The 18,201-nt window shown below is 40.9% G+C and overlaps 1 long non-coding RNA gene across 1 annotated transcript in view; it reads left to right on the top strand.

Annotated features, from left to right (window-relative positions):
- LOC141575880 (uncharacterized) overlaps nucleotides 1–18,201 on the top strand; it is a 200,332-nt gene that overhangs the window by 42,233 nt on the left and 139,898 nt on the right. Inside the window, exon 6 of the long non-coding RNA XR_012503902.1 lies at nucleotides 11,580–11,693. This is a non-coding gene — a long non-coding RNA (uncharacterized LOC141575880). The remainder of the gene's footprint in view (nucleotides 1–11,579; nucleotides 11,694–18,201) is intronic.

Genomic DNA, 18,201 nt, shown 5'->3' with positions numbered 1-18,201 from the left:
GTAGTATGACCATTTTAATAATATTAATTCTCCCAGTCCAAGAACACATCTTTCCATTTCTTTGAATCATCTTCAGTTTCCTTTGTCAGTATTTCATAGTTTTCAGTGTATAGGTCTTTCACTTCCTTGGTTAAGTTTATTCTTAGGGTATTTTTTAGATACAATTGTAAATGAGTTTTTTTTTTTTTTTTTTTACTTTCTCTTTCTGATATTTCATTATTAGTGTAAAGAAACTAAACAGATTTCTGGATATCAACTGTGTATCTTGCAACCTTGCTGAATTCATTTATTAGTTTTAATAGTTTTGAGGTAGAGACTTTAGGGTTCTCTCTATATCCTGTTGTCTGTAAACAGTAACAGTTTTACCTCTTCCCTTCCAATATAGGTATATCTTATTTCTTTTCCTTGTGTGATTGCTGTAGCGAGGACCCCCATACTATGTTAAATAGAGGCGGCAAGAGTGGACATTCTTGTCTTGTTCCTGAATTTAGAAGGCTTTCAGCTTTTTGCTGCTGAACATTATGTTGGCTGTGGGTTTGCTGTAAACGGACTTTATCGTGTTGAGATATGTTCCCTCCATACCAACTTTGATGAGAGTTGTTTTTTTTTTAAATCATGACTGGATGTTGAATTTTGTCAAATGCTCTTTCTGTGTCTATTGGATGACCTTGTAGTTTTTGTCTTTCCTTTTGTTAATGTGGTATATCACATTGATTAATTTGTGTATGTTGAACCATCCTCATGACCCTGGAATAAATCCCATCTAATCATGGTGTATGATCTTTTTTTACGTATTGTTGGATTCAGTTTGCTAATATTTTGTTGACAATTTTTGCATCTATATTCATCAAAGCTATTGGTCTGCAATTTAATTTTTTTCTTTTTCTTTTTGTAATGTCTTTGTCTGGCTTTGGTGTCAAGGTAATGGTGACCTTGTAGAATGAATTTAGGAGTGTTTCCTCCTCTTCAATTTTTGGAATAGTTTGGGAAGGATAGATGTATGTTCTTCTTTATATAAAACAATCTAACTTTTTAAAGAAGAAACATTTGCGAATAGACACTTTTGCATACATTATGGCCCTTGGTCTCAACATTTTAGTGTTTATTTCCTAGGAACAAAGATATTTTGTTATAAAAGCACTGTATAGTTATCCAATTCAAAAATTTGCCATTGATACTTTCTTCTAGGAATCATATTCTGATTGTTCTGATTTTGTCTCAGTAATGTTCTTTTTGATAAGTTTTTTTTTTATTCTTAGAAGATGGGATCCAAGATCACATATTGCATTTTGTTGTCATGTTTCTTTAGTCTCTATTGATCTGGAAAAATTCTGTAGTCTTTGTTTGCTTTTCATAACATTGACATTTTTAAAGAATCTATTCTATTTTATAGAATGTTTCTCAATTGGGTTTGTCTGATATTTTCTCATGATTTGATTCAGGTTATGTGTTCCTGATTGAAAAATAGCAAAAGTGATGCATCCTTCTCAGGATATCAGATCTAGTGGGAACACTATCAAATACTTCATTGTTATTTTCTTTGTTTTCTATCATGGTGCATATAATGTTTTCTCACCAAACCCATCCACAGTCAGTTCTGAAAGAACAGGTCAGAGCCTGACATTGGGGTGTAAATGAAAATGAAGTCAGACCTATGATACATTTTTGGGACTTACTACATTCACATACCCATAGAGAAGGGAGAAAGAAGGTTAGCAACATGGAGAGTTGCTTTTGCATTCTCTTAGATATCGGTATATAGGCAATCTGAGGCCTCCTTTTCTTGGCCAGTTTGGACGAATGTCAGCACCATGCTTATTCCCTGCCACTTACTCTTTCTATACATGCCGACAGTGTCCTGCTGCTAGCTCATGACTCTGCCTAAAGGCTTTCTCTCAGCCTAGATGCAGAGTAGCTTCCAAGTGTTGGAAAGTTATCACCCCTGGGAACAACCCACAGCTAATGACTGATAAAAATGAGAGAATAAATACTCCAGCTTCCTCTGCACCATGCCCCCCTCTCCACATGGAATACCTCCCAAGGGTTCCCAGAATGATTCAGCCTCAGTTGCCCCAGTGCTACCTTGCTAATTGATGTAATTGGTCCTTCCCTTCCCTGTCTTACCTCTCCTTTCCCCATCAGTGCTTCCTAGGATCACCTCTCAAACTACTTGCACTGAAATCTTTTGCTTTCAAGAGTCTGCTTCTAAAGAACCTGCCCTTACACAGCTCAGTTATGGGATGTCCCAAAATAATTGTCTAAAATCCTCCATTTTTATCGAGCTTGAAATTTTTTTTTTTAGTTTCAAGCTTGAAATTTTACCCACTAGAGATGCATATGGGTCATCAGATATTAACTCAGGGAATTCAAATATCCCTTGAAGGATTAAAAAGTGGCTATCTTTTTTTTTTTTGTATTTTAGGAAAAATGAGTTGGTTACATTTGGTTACATTGCTTTCCTCATATTAATATTCAACCTGGCCTCCATATTGCTCAGAAAAGTCATTAACCATCATGAAGTAAGTAAATTCCCACTGCCTCAGTCTGCAGCCAGATTAAGAGATTTGTCCATGTCAGAAGGAGTATGTATGATCTCAACTCTACGCCTGCAATTTGGAGTTGACAGACTGAATATACAAATGGACAATGGCCAGACCATACACAAAAACAGAAATCTGACCCATAAAGGGAATCAGAACATGTCACCCAACATATGCTGTTTTGGCATATTGATAATTTTGAGCTGAAGGCAACTGAAAAACAGCAGATGCAGGAAGAAGTCTCTGCCCTCCCTGTTTCTGCCTAAAAGTAGGTCATAAATTTCCCATGAACAAGGTGGTCTCTGGGTACCAGGAAGAAGAGAACATTCTTATCACCAGAGACAGTGAGTTGCCACCAAGATGAGGCTGCACAAACAAGCCTTACTAAAATAACCCTTATCTTCCATTAGTTTCCCACATGTATTTATTTTGTAGTCATTTTCCCACAATTTACTGCCCATAGAATCCCAAACCCCTTTCCTTTGTCTAGTCATTTCACCACAATTTATAGCCCTTGGTTAAAACGGTATATCAGCCTCTGAGACTAACCACTTCTTTGGGGTTTCCAGTTCTTCTCTATGAAGCCGCCCAAACTATGTAAAAATATTAGCATCAAATAAAGTTTGTGTGCTTTTCTCCTCTTCATTGGTCTTTTGTCAGCTTAATTCTCAGAGCCCAGACACTGAACCTAAGAAGGTAGGAGAAAAGTTTCTTCTCCCCTACATCAATGACCTGAAACAACCTGTCCAGAAACCAATCTACTATTTACAATAACTAGCTCAGAAAGCCAGCATGCAAGTCAGACTTACAGGAAGTCAGACTGCTGTCTCTAGTGATAGTCCAGGAAATCAAACAATAACGCTTGTAAGAACTAGCCCCATATGGCCAAGACTTGATTAGTAATTGATTGCTTCCCTAATTTCTGTCCCCAAGTCCAACTTAGGACCAACTAGAGAAAGCCGTATTTGCACCCTAATCAATCATGAAGGATGCCGCACTTCTGGTTAGTCTGTCTACAGTTTTCTCATGCCAATAGCCTTTATTCCGGGTGTATCTGAAGCTGTCCCTTTTTTTCATGATGAAGCTTTCCTACTCCTCTGCCTGCCTTTGAGTTTTTGCCAAAATATAAGTAACAGTAACTAACTCCCCTGCTATAGCAAGCTCTGAATAAACAAACTACTTGTTCTCATTGGTTGGTCTTTTTCCAAAAAGTGCCCACTTGTAACTTGTAACTTCCTATGTGGGGCTAGTATTGAAGTTATACCTTATTCTCTCCACCTGCATGCTGTTTTAGATTTCCAAATAGAGTGATGCTTTCATCCCTGGATAAGACTGCACTTTAATCTCAGTGAGGTAGAAATGTTAAGACACCAAGAAAAAAAAGGCCATAAAATTTCAAATGTCCTTTTCCCCCTCTATCCAATTCACTCACAAAAACAATATTTAGATTTTTACCAGTACTGCTTTTGTCCCTTATCTTTTGCTTGAAGGTAAGAGTCTTCAATTGTCTGAAGTTTCCCGGTCCCCTCAAGATGCCTGCAGCTTTACTACTGAATATTTTCAGAGAATCTTTCAAGGGAGGTGAGGGACTGTCTTGACCATGTTAGGTCAAGGTAGTGTAGCTGCCTTACAACCTCTCAGGCTGATTATTTGCTTATTTGTTCTTAGCCCTCATTCTCACACTTGTGTGCTCTGCTGGACCTTGTAAGGTGCTTATATTCTGTAACCTACGTATACCAGATGATTTTTGGTCAGATCCTGCCAATGGCGGGAGATTAAAAGCAAGAGGAGGGGAGATGTGACTCTGTTTTCCCACGTTTTGAGCAGTAGTTGAAAAACAAAGACTGCACCAGTGATAAAAGAATGGAGGTGGTAATGGCACTGGCAGCGGAGGCAGCAGGAGCAGTGATGTCTGGGGCAGGGAGGCTGTGGGGCCTCCCTCAGCAGCCCAGGACCACAGGCTTCCAGGCAGCGGTGCAGGCAGCTGCGCTCCGATGACAGAAACCTTGCGGCACACAGCCTTGGCCTCCGCTTAATGACTGCTCTCCCAACCTGGGAATGGTAGCTTTTACTACTCAAAGAGTAAAGTTCCCTTCTTCTCCAGATTTCCCAACAAGCTTAACCAATTCCTTTATTTAAATATCTTCTGTTTGAAATAACTAGATTGGTTTTTGTTTTCCTAACTGTGTACAGAATGATAAAGACCCTCAGTGGAGACATCCAGTTAGAATTCTCCCCAAAGTGAAATCCCAATGCATCTTTCTTTTGTTCTCTTTGGGGTGTAAAGGGACATGCCTCTGTCTTATCTCTTTGGGAAGATATTTGCCTTAGAGAAAGAGCCTTAGGCAGTGGATTTGCATAGATTATTCATTCTCTCTTAGTGCAGATATGCAAATTTATTTCAAGAAAAGACTCTTGTGACCTTGAGCTACTTTGCTTAAGAGTAAGTAATATTTAAAAAAAAAAAAAAGAATAAGTCATTTTAGTACTTTGTTTATAAATCTAAAAATATGAATAAACAATAAAATAATAAATATTTTAAAAAATCATTACCTGGGATAAGCCCAGTATAGAGATCTTCTATTATCTCCCATAATACAGGTTTTTTTCTTTCCCCAATCAGCAGTCTGAGTTATGTTGAAAGGTTGTAAATATAAATTAATATCTGTCATCCTCAAACACAAGTTCCCTCTGTGTGAAGTCCAGGTGTGCAGTGGTGTGGAAGCACTATTTTTTGTTTTTGTTTTGAATACTTCTTTGGAGATAAGAACCACTGCCCTAACTAAGCCCACGAGTCTCTCCTCATCCTTGCAGCCCTGACCATCCTGGCCCCTCCCCTGGAACCTCCCAGACCTTCCTAAATTCAAGCAACTAAAGGTTAATGACTGTGCTTCAGAACTGTGACCTGTGTCCTTTCTGACTGGTTGATATCCATGCCAGTCACTACTGGGCTGGGCTCTGGCACCCACTGTCTAGCCCACTCTACAAGGCACCTGCCTTGGTGAGAGTTGGATCCTAAGCCCAGTGGGGAAGACAGGGCCTCTGATGTGGTGCTGGTACTTAAGTATCAAAGAACTAGGATACACCTAGGGACCCCTGCTGATGGTCCCCTTTGTGACCTTCATAAAACTAATTATGGGAGCTGTAGTCTCTGTAGAATTTTGGCTCTGAGCAAAAACAGGGGAGAAAATGCAATTGGGCAGGTCATATTAGGGGCAAATGCAGCCATGGATAGACAGGGCTGTGGACTTTCTGCTGCCATTGCAGATACTCAAAACTGGAGGGAGGATGCAGGAAAAGACACGGCTCTTGGAGGCAGTCTGGAGCCTAGTGATCTGAGGTCCAGGAACCACTTTTTAATATTCTTGTTGAATTTCACACCCATTTAATGGTGATGAATTCATTAAGATTCACTGACTGCCCATTGATCAAGGACATTAACATTAATTTTATTAATAAAATGTTAACTAATACTTACATTAGCATTTTCTGTGTGTCATGTTCTATTCTAAAACTATATTAACTCACTTAAGAAATCATCATCAATCATATTTTACAAATGAGAAAATTGAGATATAGAAAATTATTTCAGATTCATGTGGCAAACCAGCATTTGAACCCAGGCCACCTAACCTGGCACATGAATACACATTAATTGCCATCTTTCATCTAGCATCAAGGATTATCTTTGTCTTGTTTTTAAATGGTATTTTCTATTTGATTGTTGATAATATGTATATTGATTATATAAAAGTATTATTAAAAATGTTTTACCAGAAAAATTTTGAGTGGAATTGCTTTGAGTTCAGCAGAAACTGAGAAATCAGCACCATAAATAACACCGCTTAAGAAAGAAAAACTGAAAACTTATTTAGATTATAAGCCACTTGATGACTATCAATTCAATTAAAATGTTGTTGGAAAAGTTTTATGCCATTCTTTCCATGGAATCATGACTCATACTGGATCATCTTTAGCTAGTGAGAGCTGCATCAAAAGGTAATATCAAATATTTCTAAAAATCAACAAATTACTTGGAAATTAGAATAACTAGAAGAAAAATTTGCATGAAGCTTTTATCTTGTGGTAAGCAGTTCTATACACATACATACATATCTAATATGTAATAGAATAAAAAGTTTTATACAGATATACACATACATATATACATATATATCTTTTATAATTTAGAAATAAAGGAAAATATTTAAATTCCTTACATTTATATATTACTATATAAGTTAATTTGCGATATATATTAATGATCAAATATTCTGAGTATAAACCCCAGTTGCAAATATCAGCCAACTTCACCTCAAACATGCTGAAATAGTAAAGAAAGAAATCTATTTTTTTCTCAGTAGGCATTCATATATTGTTGTTGAGAATGTAAATAGGTACTTCTTTCGGGAGGCAATTTTGGTAATAAACAAGGCCTTTTTTTAATATGAAAAAAAAATGAAATTTATTTTTTCTCACATAACTAGTAGTCCAGGTAGGTTGTGGGCTTAGTTATGTCATCAAGGGCCTTTCCATATCTGTTCTGCTTTCTGCAGTGTGAGGGGGTCCTTACCTGGAGCCCCTCATAATGTCATTACAGTCACAGAACCTCCTGCTGTTATATCTGTGTTGGTTTAAAATATACCCATAAATTATTTAATATTCCTCCCTTCAAATGTGGAGCATAATTCCCCTCCTCTTGAATGTGGGCTGCATTTAGTGATTCACTTTTAATAGATAGACTGTCATGGAAATGACAGTGTGTTGCTTCTGAAATTAGGACATAAATGCATTGTGGTTTCCTTCTTACACTTTCTCTTGGGTCACTCACTCTGGGGAAATCCAGTTACCATGTCATAAGGACACTCAGTTAACACTATGGAGATGTCCACATGGCAAGTAACAAGCCTCCTGCAAAAAGCTAACAATGAACTGAGACTTTCTGCCATAGCCATGTGAGGGCACCATCTTGGAAATCTCCAAGCCCCAGTCAAGCCTTCAGATGACTGCAGCTCTAGCAAATGTCTTGACTGCAGCCTCATAAGAGAACCTGAGCCAGAACCACCCAGCTAAGCTGCTCCTGAATTCTTGACTGACAGAAACTGTGGGATAATAAATATTTGAGATAATAAATGAAAATTGTAACATCGTGCTACATAACTAGTGCCAGATCTATATATGACAACAGCTGGGGGAAGAAAGGAGCAGCTCTTCTTTCTGGCTCTGTTTTTCTCTCTCTCTTTTTTATAAAAAAATTTTTTTTTGGATAAACTTTTCTGAGGCTTCCCAGCAGACTTTTTACATTCCACTGGCCAAACCTGGGTCACGATCCAGTTTCTCAGTCAATGACTGGTAAGAAGACATTACCATGATTGGCTTATGCTGGATAAGATCTACCCCATGGAACTGGAGTTGGCTTCACTGAAACAGAAGACTGTGTAGAGGATAGTGACTTCTGTTAGGAAGGAAGTAGAGTAGAGGAATAGCTATTGAGATGACTCAATCAAGAGGTCTAGATCATGCTGTATAACAAATATCCACCAATCCTTAATGGCATAACACACCAAAAGTTCATTTCTCTTTCACACCACCTATCCAGAGTGGTTTAGCTAGAAGACCCCAGCTGAAGGCTTCTATGTTTCTATTATTTTCCCAGAGGTCAGGTGGGAAAGTGGCAAACAGTTTACTGGGTCCTAAAGTTTTTCCTTGGACGTGACATATCACGTCCTCTCCATCTTATTGACCTAAGTAATTATATCTAATTTCAAACAGTTAGATAATGCAATCTTATGTTGTGACCAGAAACTGGAAACGCAGAAATATTGAGTGAACATCAGTGATGTTCATTACCAGCAGGAGAAAAACAGTGTCTGAAAAAGCTGCTTGCTGGAGGGACCAGAAATTAGGGCTGTAGTATGAAAGCACTTTCCATGCTCTACCCTCTAACATTCCGAAACCTCTTTAGGAATCTCTCTCTTCTTATTCTTGTCTTTAAGACCTGAATTGGTAGAATAGATCAGATGTTAGGCACATGGCACAGGGAAAGATCCTAACTTAACTGCTGGTGTTAGATCTTAGCCTACCAAGTGTCTTAGCAGACTACTTGAAAATTTCAGTGAGAAGAATATTTACTCAGCATCAGGTATTTAATCGTGCTTGGATATCAGGTCCAATAATGTGTGATTTTGCTAATAAATCTATAAATAACATATTGAAATGATAAGTGCGGCAGTGATGAGATCTGCAGGTCAATAGGTCACTTTTCTCAGGCTTCTTCATGCTTGTGGAGTGGCTCTTACTCTAATAGGATGCATGGAAGCTTCCTAAGCAAGGAAACAGATCCATTCTCCTCAATGCTAGTCCTCTAGTTTGAGTCCTGCAAAGCTCCTAACTTACTAGACTTCGGGTTCCCTGCTTTGCCTTTATCTTTTGAGTTCTTTTATGATAGCGGACCTATTAATAAATCAGGAACTAAAACAGTTTTGCTGACTCCTAGCTCTGGTATCAATCTAGCTAACTCCATCTCATTTTTCAGCTCTTTACAAGAAGCTTTCTGAGTATCTCACTGCTCCATCCAGTCTTACTCTGTTTTTCATGTCCTGTCTTCTCCCACATACACCTTTTTGTTCCTATCTTTACAAAGCATGTATCATACCGCAATCAGCAATAGCCGATTTCCTGGATATCTGCCTTCCCAACCGATAAGCTCTTTGAAATTAAGTTTCACATTTTATAAGATCTTAGAAATTCATAGGTCCAGTGTAGGGAATAATAATGTGGTGCCTGATTATTAAATGTTCAGTGAATGTTGAATGAATACTTAAAAAACTACAAGGATCAAACTCTGGCGAAGGGGATTATGTGTCCCTGTGTTCTAGGAATTTCCAATACTCTTGAGAGTCTTTAAAAATTCACTATAAAGATCCATTGTTTTCACTTCCTAAAGCAGGGTAAGCTAACAGTATCTATTGAAATATAATTAACTGGAGATAGGTCAACAAATTTAGGCCTTAATTTAGCATCAACAGTTCATCCAATTAACTTCTTACAAGAGTAACACTGGCAGTGGCTCTCAGCTTTGTTCCAAGTAAGGAGGGTGGTGGTGACACCTATGTCATTAAGTAATCCTCTGGCAACAGAAACTGTAGGGATGGGGGTGGAAAGTGTAGTTTGAAGACATCCCTCAGGCAATTCCTGTAAATTCACCCCGAGGAGAGTGTGACCCATTTTCTTTCCTCCCCATTCACTGCACAAAGGGCTGATGCTGAGGCAGGCCAAGGTCATTTTGGTCTTGGAGATTTTATAATGGATTGGACTCCCCGGGGGCACCCAGATTCAGGTAGCAGGGCTTTTATTACCACGAGGTAGCTGAGCTTATTCTTTCTGGTTCACATAACTATTTAAAAACTACATTATTTATAGGTGTGGGCATTTATGGAAAATCGTTTGTTATTAAGCTTATAGTAACTGCTTTTTTTTCTTGGTCCTGTGGGTGAGGACTGACAACGGCGATCCTACTGTCATCTTTTGGGAAGTCACGCCCTGGCTCAGAAAAGCTACAGACAGTCTTCAAGGCTCAGGGTGTAGTCTGGCTGTAGAGCACTTGAAAGCCCGGAGGAGTAGTCAGCCGTCGGCACACTGTCTTCTTTCAGCCGTCTTAGGAGTTTCCGAACTCGCTCGAGTGGAGACTTGCAGGGGTGGGGCTGGAATGTCTTCCGCATTCCTCCTCCTCCTCCCCTCCCCTTTCCTCTCCTTCTCCTTCCCCTCTCGCTCCTCTCTCCAGTACCCTTCTTCCCCTCCCCCTCTCCCTCCCCCTTCACCTCCTCCTCCCAGCTGCGGTTGCTGGGGGGGGGGGAGGGGAAGGAACTGATCAAGCGGCTGGAAGCAGAGAGTGGGAGGACCCGAGTCCAGAGAGCCCTGGTAGCTCGCAGGCCTCTGAGCACGTGGACGTGTACCCCGTTCACGTTATCTGTAGAGTTATCATAAATTAGGGAAAAAAGGCAGGGCCAGCTTCACAAACCCTTGTGAAAGGATGCCCCGGTGTTCTAATTACAGTTTTACAGAGAGCTAGTTCATCATGACTACTAATCTCTCATCTGTAAAATGGGGATAAAACAAAAATTAAACAAATATTATCCAAAAATAGGAAGCTTGCGTAACAAAGCGGTGTTCATTTCCTGTGAATAGTGGAGAGGAACTAAGTAACTGCGCTTTGTTGATTTTATTCCAGCCAAATACAAAGACAGACCCTATACAACAAATGTATTCCTTTGTTCTGAGCCTTGTAAAGAGTCATTTCTCTACAAAGAAAGAATCCCCTTTGTGCATTCCCTGGCCCGACAGGCCGCGGGGATTATGAAGAGAAAGCTCTCGAGCTATTTTCCTGGTTAGAGACATTGTTCTGGAAAGCAGGCTGGGTTGCCATGGCTACGGCTCCCCAGCGGCCTCGCCCTGCCCCTTTCCACCCCGGCCTGCCTGTGCTGCCTGCTAGTACCCGGGCAGGCCTGACTTCAAATGTTCCTCCCGCACAGCACGGAAATGGCAGGGAAATTCCATCTTACAATTCTCAGATGGCCTCTGAGGCCCAGAAGCAGAAAAAAATAATCCCTTGTAAGGCAGTCCTGAATTGTCCTTGAAAAAACAACCATTAGATTGAAAGCTTGTTGAAGGCAGGAACCACGTTCTCATCAGTAAACCAATCCTCCCCTCTCACAGTAACCAACTTACCTACCCTCTCAGCCCAAAGCAGGCTGACACACAGTAGGGTCTGGAAAAAAGTTTATAACCATTTGCCAGTGAGGTGGCGGTTTAGCAGCGTGTTAAAAGCACGGACTCAACCAGATTCTTGGTCTGCCGTTTAAATAGATTGAAGTACCTAACCTTCCAAGCTCCATTTTCCTCATCTCTAGAATGGGAGCAATAATGTCTAACTCGGAGATACATGGTGAGTACTGAATAAGATAATATAGGAACCACTTGGTCCTGTGTCTGACTCTCAGTATTACGATTCTGATGATTATTGTTGTCTCTCCTCTGCAGCCTCCTGCGTGTTCCTGTGGGAGAAGCACTGTCCCCTACAAAACCCAAAAACTCTTCTAGCAGAGTCCAGCAGCTCAGGTCTAATAGTTAATGAAATGAATACAGAACTGCTGCGTAAGTTGTTTATTTGTGTAATAAGGGTCAAATAGAACATGCTAGTAACACGCTCCGTTTGCAGAAGATTGTTGCACATAAATAATGCAAAGTGGATGTGTTCCAATTGTTCACCCATACATCCATGGTAAAAAGATGAAAATAGGGCCGTGACTTCTTTTAGTTTGACCTTCTCTGTCTTCCCTCCCCCAACCCCCCACCCCCACCCCTCAGGGGATTTTAAAACCCTACAGACCCGGTTTTAATTGAATTTGTGTGCGTGAGAGAGACAGAGGGAGGGCTCTTACACTCAGAGGGGTCCCCACAGTCCTCCCCACACCAGGGCTGCTTTCCAATTCAAACAAGCCTTGGGGTCCGGAGGCACTTATTTGGTGCCTCTGGAAGATTCTAAACATCCTTGGGACACTCAGGAGAAAGGGAGTGTAGCACCCCCCACCCCCAAATTTGATCTGCCCAACTCCCTAGCTAGGTCCGGACTTTGGCTAGAACGCGTAGGCAGCCTTTGGCGTTTTGGGGGTCAGGAGATAGAACTGGTCTGGGAAGGCTCTGAGCCGAACCTGGCCGCAGGATGTGCACACCCTCGACAGCTGCGGACCACTGCTCGGATGGTTGGATTTTCAAAGGTGCCACTTCATGGTGGGACTGATCAGATGTCAGAGGTGCTGGCACCTGGGGGAGGGGAAGCGAGGACAGGATTATCACTCCACTGTTACCTAATACTGCTATGTCTCTTGGTGGAGAAGGTATGTACAGCTTTTATGTACTTAAGGGTACGAAGGAAAAGGGCACGTTGACAGTATTGAGTACGTTTATTGTCATTAATACACAGGGCCGAAGGAGCCCGGTAATTTTACGTACAAGTGCCGATGGTATGTAGAGCGCTCCCACGACACCTATGTGCGGTGTATTTTGAGGTTGTGCAATAATGCAGCAGAGGTGCAGAAAGGCGGTGTGAACTGCAGGGTGTGAAGTGTTGTTCCCTCTCCTTCAGACCCTCACACAGTCTTACCCCCGCCCCCCCCCACCCCAGGATACACTTTGAACCACCCCAGACACATAGTCCTCCCCTCCCCCAACACCGCAGCCAGCTTTCTCTGAAAACTGATACCCTGAGGCCCTTTTCCCTTACCAGCCACAATTAGGGGCAGTAAGAGGGAAAATGCGGACTGGATCATGGCACAGATGCAGTGCTCTGTCATTTTTCCTTCCGTAATAGGCCACTGTTCCGGCTCCAGGCCTTATATTTTATCTGACTTGGCTACTCTAGGAAACAGCTTTAGGCTCCTGCGAGTCCAGGCCAAATCCACTTCTTACTGGGAAGTCCATTTTGTATTTTCCGTCTCACCCTCGTCAAGTCTCAGCCGAGGCTGTTGTTCTCAATCCAGCTCAGAAACTGGCTCAAACCGCCCTGAACTGGATTTGGTGGCTGTTGAGACACAGTTTCTGCCTCTTTGTTAGGGCGGATCCGGCCTCATTTGCTCTTCGGTTTCCCTCCCTCCTGTTTTCCCAGAGTCACCAACAGCAATTCCCCTCCCCCTGCCTCTTCAGTTTGGCATTCTTTTACCCTTCCCTGGGCCAAGGCCCCATGAAGTAGATTAAATTTTTTAATAAAATAGTGGATTTAGGTTGTAAACCTTCAGCTTTTACTACATTAACTATTTAGTTCTGCTTTTCTCAAATTTGTTATCTAACCAGTTGACATGGTGCCCTTAAAATCTTGGCTCTCATTCTAACCTGGAAATGTCTTAAATTTTCACTCTAGATAGAAGTAACTTTAAATTCCAGATCAAAGGCTTAAAGGTGTTGGTGTAGTACATTGTTAATTTACGTTTTGTTACTATATTTAAGACAAAATAATTAATTCACTTCTGTGTTGAGAGATGACAAAACAATATGTATAGAATTTGTAAACAGTCACCCATACTGGCTGTCTATTGCAACTGCGCGATTCCAGAGAAAGAACTGAAGACTTGAGATGGTTTTGGTTTTCGAACTTGTAATTTTAACCCTGGATCAGATTCTGTGAATTGTTTAGGGAAGAAGGCTGTTTGGAGAATGCGCGGGAACCATTGCTAACGTGATGCAGGTGGGGCAAAACTTGGAATGTGACGGAGTGAGAAGAGAACAAGGCTGGGCTTTTGTAAATTCTCTTTCTGTGGAATTTCAGCATTTCTTATGTTTTGGAACTAGATAGAGGCGATGATTGTACAACACTGTGGATGTATTAAATGCCAGTACAATGGCTAATTTTATGTTATGAGAATTTTACCTCAGTTTTAAAAAGTTAAGCGTTTCTTGATAAGAATTTTTCACTTTCTTCTTGTGGGGTTTGAAAAATCAGAGAAGAGACAGATAATAAGCAACCATTTTCGGGGTGTGGCTCCACTTGGTGCTTAACGACGTACTCGTCTCCCTCTGCTGGCCAAAGTGAGCAACATGTCACGATGTCCCAAGGCCTTTTGAGCCTGTCTCAATTATATGTCGAAGCACAAATACCAGGCTGCTTTATCGAGAATCGTCCTCAATACCTTGTTTCCAGTGCATTTTGTTTGTCTTCCTTATGTGCTTGGTGCAGGGCTGGTTCACTGAACGAGGAGCACAGATGTTTTCCTTCTGCGGTGTTACAAAAGAATAATTGTATCTCAGCAATGTAAAATTCACCCCTAAATCTCAAAGCAGAACCCAAAATGTTATCATTTCTTCTAGGCTAAAAACCAGAGTTAAATTGCTCATTTAAGTGTTTAGTTTCCGTAGAGCCAAAAGCCCTGGAAAAAAGCCAATTATAACAGTAGAATCTGGAAAAGCTATTTTTATATGCAAAAGCCTGCAGCTGGCTTTGTCCAGTGCCTCAGTACCCTGAAAAAGGCTGGGTTTGGACTAAGGGAATCTTCAAAACCTATGTAAAAAAGGTGAATCCATCAATTAAATTTGTTTTTATGAGATTTACAAATCTTAGACAAATATGGTGGGAAGAAGAACAATATTATGCTCTATTTTGGAGGTCAAGGCCTTCTCCTTGTTCGATCTACTCTTCCCTTAGGATCCTCACACCTTTTGTTTCACATGCGTAAAATGCTTCTCCCTCCTCCAGTTCCTCCCATTCATGGGTCAGGCCTGACCCGTCAAGCCTTCCGTTATGTCACCTCCTCAGAGAAGCCTTCTTGCTTGGTCAAAAGCAGACTCCTTATACCCTGTTATCTTCTCATATGACATCCTCTTTTTTCTGTTATAGTACCGCTATAACTTACCATTGTATGTATTTGTTTCCTTGTATATTCTCTTCCTCCTTCACTGGCTTTCTAAATCCCCTAAGGGCCATTATCTGTCTGATCAGAACTGTATAACCAGCTTTTGGAAAAGAACCTGGCAAAAAAGTAACAAGGAGTAAATATTTGTTGAACAGATAAGTTAAGTTCAAATCCCGTATCTCTAGCTCCAGTCTAGTGCTTTCTGGACTACTTGTCTTCTTTTATACCTTGTAGCTTTTTCAAGACTTAGCCTGTGTTCTTTTTCTCTTGTAAACTCAGTAAACTGATTTGTTTTAGGGCTCCTCTTCCCATAATGTGAAAGGTGCTGAGTGTAATGGAATCTTCACAGTTCCTCGAATTTTATCTCCCTAAAAGAAAAAAAGAAAAGAAAAGAAAAACAGGCTAATCATCTATTTCTTAGAGTCTGTGTTTTCTCATCTGTAGTGCCTGATTTTACTGGGAACCCTCACCCGGCGCCCCCACCAGTCTTGTTTTTGATTTCTGAATCTGGAGTCCTCCACTTGGGTCGCCTCCCCCATCAAAAGTTTCCATACTACCAGGGAGAAAGGGTCTACCAATTCTTCAAAAAAGTCTCTTCCTCCAGTCCAGAGAAAGACTCCTCCTGCAAAGATTTAAATTCCCTGGAATTTCAAGTAGGCAATTTGCATTTCTGAGAACCTTTAGACTAGATGTCTGTCTTTTCATTGGACTTCAGCCCAACAGAAGAGTAATCCCTTTGAGGCATTTCTTTACCTAGGCAAATTAGCTATTATTACACTCTTCCAAAAGCTGTGCTCGGAGTTGGAGGACTTTTGTGACCTGTGGGTTTATTCTGTATTCCCTGAATGGTTTTGATTGACGGATGGTTGTGTAACTGGTAGAATTTCCCTAGCTGCCTACAAAATGCTGTGACTTTCACTCCTTTTAACTGGTAATAGTTAAACGAAACTACTGGAAGTCAGAAAAGCTCAAAGCTCTGAAGTCTTGGTTTTCTCATCCATTTTGTTTTTCATCTGCAAAAAGACGATGTCCACTTTACAGAGTTGTAATACTTATTATAATAGCATTTATAGAGCAATTACTTTATGCCAGTTACTGTTCTATATACATAATACTACTTGTTCTATATATAGGTATATAATCAGATAGATAGATAGATAGATAGATAGATAGATAGATAGATAGATAGATTTATTTAAACCCAGCCACTGTTTGGGGTAGATATCATTGTCTCTGTTTTACTACCAAGGACATGGAGGCACAGAGAGGTTAGGTAACTTCCCCATGGTAACACAGCTAGTGGGTGGCGGAACACATACACAAACCCATGCTGTTTGGGTTCTGAGTCTATGCTTTTAAAACCCAAGTCCAGTTTACCTGGCACATGTTTACCTGGTGAATGTTACTAAATGTCAGTTTCTTATCTCCTCCCTTATTTCCATGAAAATAATCATTACTTCCTCAAGGTATTGTAGTACAAAACCATAGAAATTTAGAACCAACACAGTCCCCTACTTTTTCAGATGTGGAAATGGGAGGCCAAAGTGCTTGAATCATTTGTACTGTGTGACTGGAAGGGACTCGAATTTAGCTCTCCTGACTAACCTGTGCAGGAATAATGGGTCTCCATATTAAAGTGTTCTATTTTTTTCCTCTTCCATTTTTGAAAAGAAACAGAAAAAAATCCTTTTATGAATTTCACTACTACCCCCACCTTGTTTTCTGCAATTCAGTAACACAGGCTGCTGCCCTTAGAGACTTAGCTAAATGGAATGCGCTGCTTCTCTGCCAGAACACACGAGGGAGTGGAGCGGGCAGGAGTTCGCCAGGCAAAGGGCACCAGGGAATTAGCACTCGCTCCTTTATTCTTCCTCACTCTTCTCCCTCTCAATCCCTTCCCTACTTGTTCCTGGCTCCAGCTCTCCATTCCCTTCCCTGGATTAGGAGTATCAAGCTATCACTGTTGTCCACCCGAATACAAATTCAACCCTGAACTGGGACAGTAGTTAGCTAGGTCGTCCATAGCTGCCTAGTGTCTCCACCACCCCAGCCCCCTCCCCCCACCAGGAGAACAGTGAGAAAGCCCTGAATTCCTGTCTTCACTGTGCTATTATCTCGATATATATGCCTCTGCATGGTTTAGTTAACCTGTGCTAGCCATACTTTTTTCATCTTTGTATGAGATACTATCTTTTCTATTGTTTTCTCACTGGAAATTTTGGCTTGACCATGAAGAAGAGCTGTGACAAAACTCAAGAGACCACAATATTTGTTTTATTTTGTTTGGCTTAAAATAAAAATTCTAAGAAATACCACAGATATGTCTGTAGTTGCAAAACTGCAACATGGCTTTACGAGCTTAAGGCTTGTAAAGGCCATGTTTAAAAGACCACAATACGTCGTGTTATGCTGTAAACACAGAGAATATAAATTCCAAAGGAAATGTTTCCTTTTACTACCACGGAAAAGGAAATTTAGTTGTTTTTCTGTTTCTCCTCCTCCTCCTCCCTCTCCTCTCTCTCTTCTGTTCCCCCTCTCCCTCTCTTTCCCCCTCCCCTTCCCTTTCATTTTCCTCTTCTCCTTCTTCCCCCTTGCAGTTTTCTTTGATTGGACCTTGGAGAAGGAGAGTGTGATAAAGGGAGCTTCTGGCTGAACTGTTTGATGCATGATGTGTCACAGTGAGAAATAAGTTTGAGAATGTAGATTAGGTTCACATAGTGGAAGTTCCTGATTTTAACAATACTTTAAAAACTTTTGTTGAATTTCTACAATATACCAGATTTTGTTTGTTTTTTGCATATGCTATATCAAGTAGTCATTACACACAACTTGAAACTGAGACTCAGGCAACTTGCCTGAACTCACAGAGAAGGCACAGTCCCTTTCTAGGGACTGCTAGTCTTCCAAGTGTTATAGTAGAGATGGGTTCACACTACAGTGTGCCATGGTGTGGGGAATTATGATCTCCGATGAGGAGCTGAGAAGGTGGAGGGGAAAGGCAATCTTGTATTCATGGACGTGTTGCTAGAGCTGGGTGTTGAAGGTGGAGTAGGAATTTGGGCCAATGACAGACCGGAGAGGGACATGTTGGTCAGAGGGAATGAGATGTTAGAGACACAGAGGTCTGGAATAGAATGTTGTGCCCAGGGAATGTAAGCCAGGTGAGTGGAGTAGAAAGTGAAACGGGGAAAACAGTGGAAAGCGAGGCTGCAGAAGCACACAGGCCAGATCCCTTGGGTGCCGTGCAATGGTGTTTGAAC

Source organism: Camelus bactrianus, chromosome 34 (assembly GCF_048773025.1).
Source record: "Camelus bactrianus isolate YW-2024 breed Bactrian camel chromosome 34, ASM4877302v1, whole genome shotgun sequence".
In the NCBI taxonomy this organism is placed as follows: Eukaryota; Metazoa; Chordata; class Mammalia; order Artiodactyla; family Camelidae; genus Camelus; species Camelus bactrianus.
The sequence above is the reverse complement of the archived record's forward strand: the minus strand, read 5'-3'. Positions and strand labels throughout refer to the sequence as shown.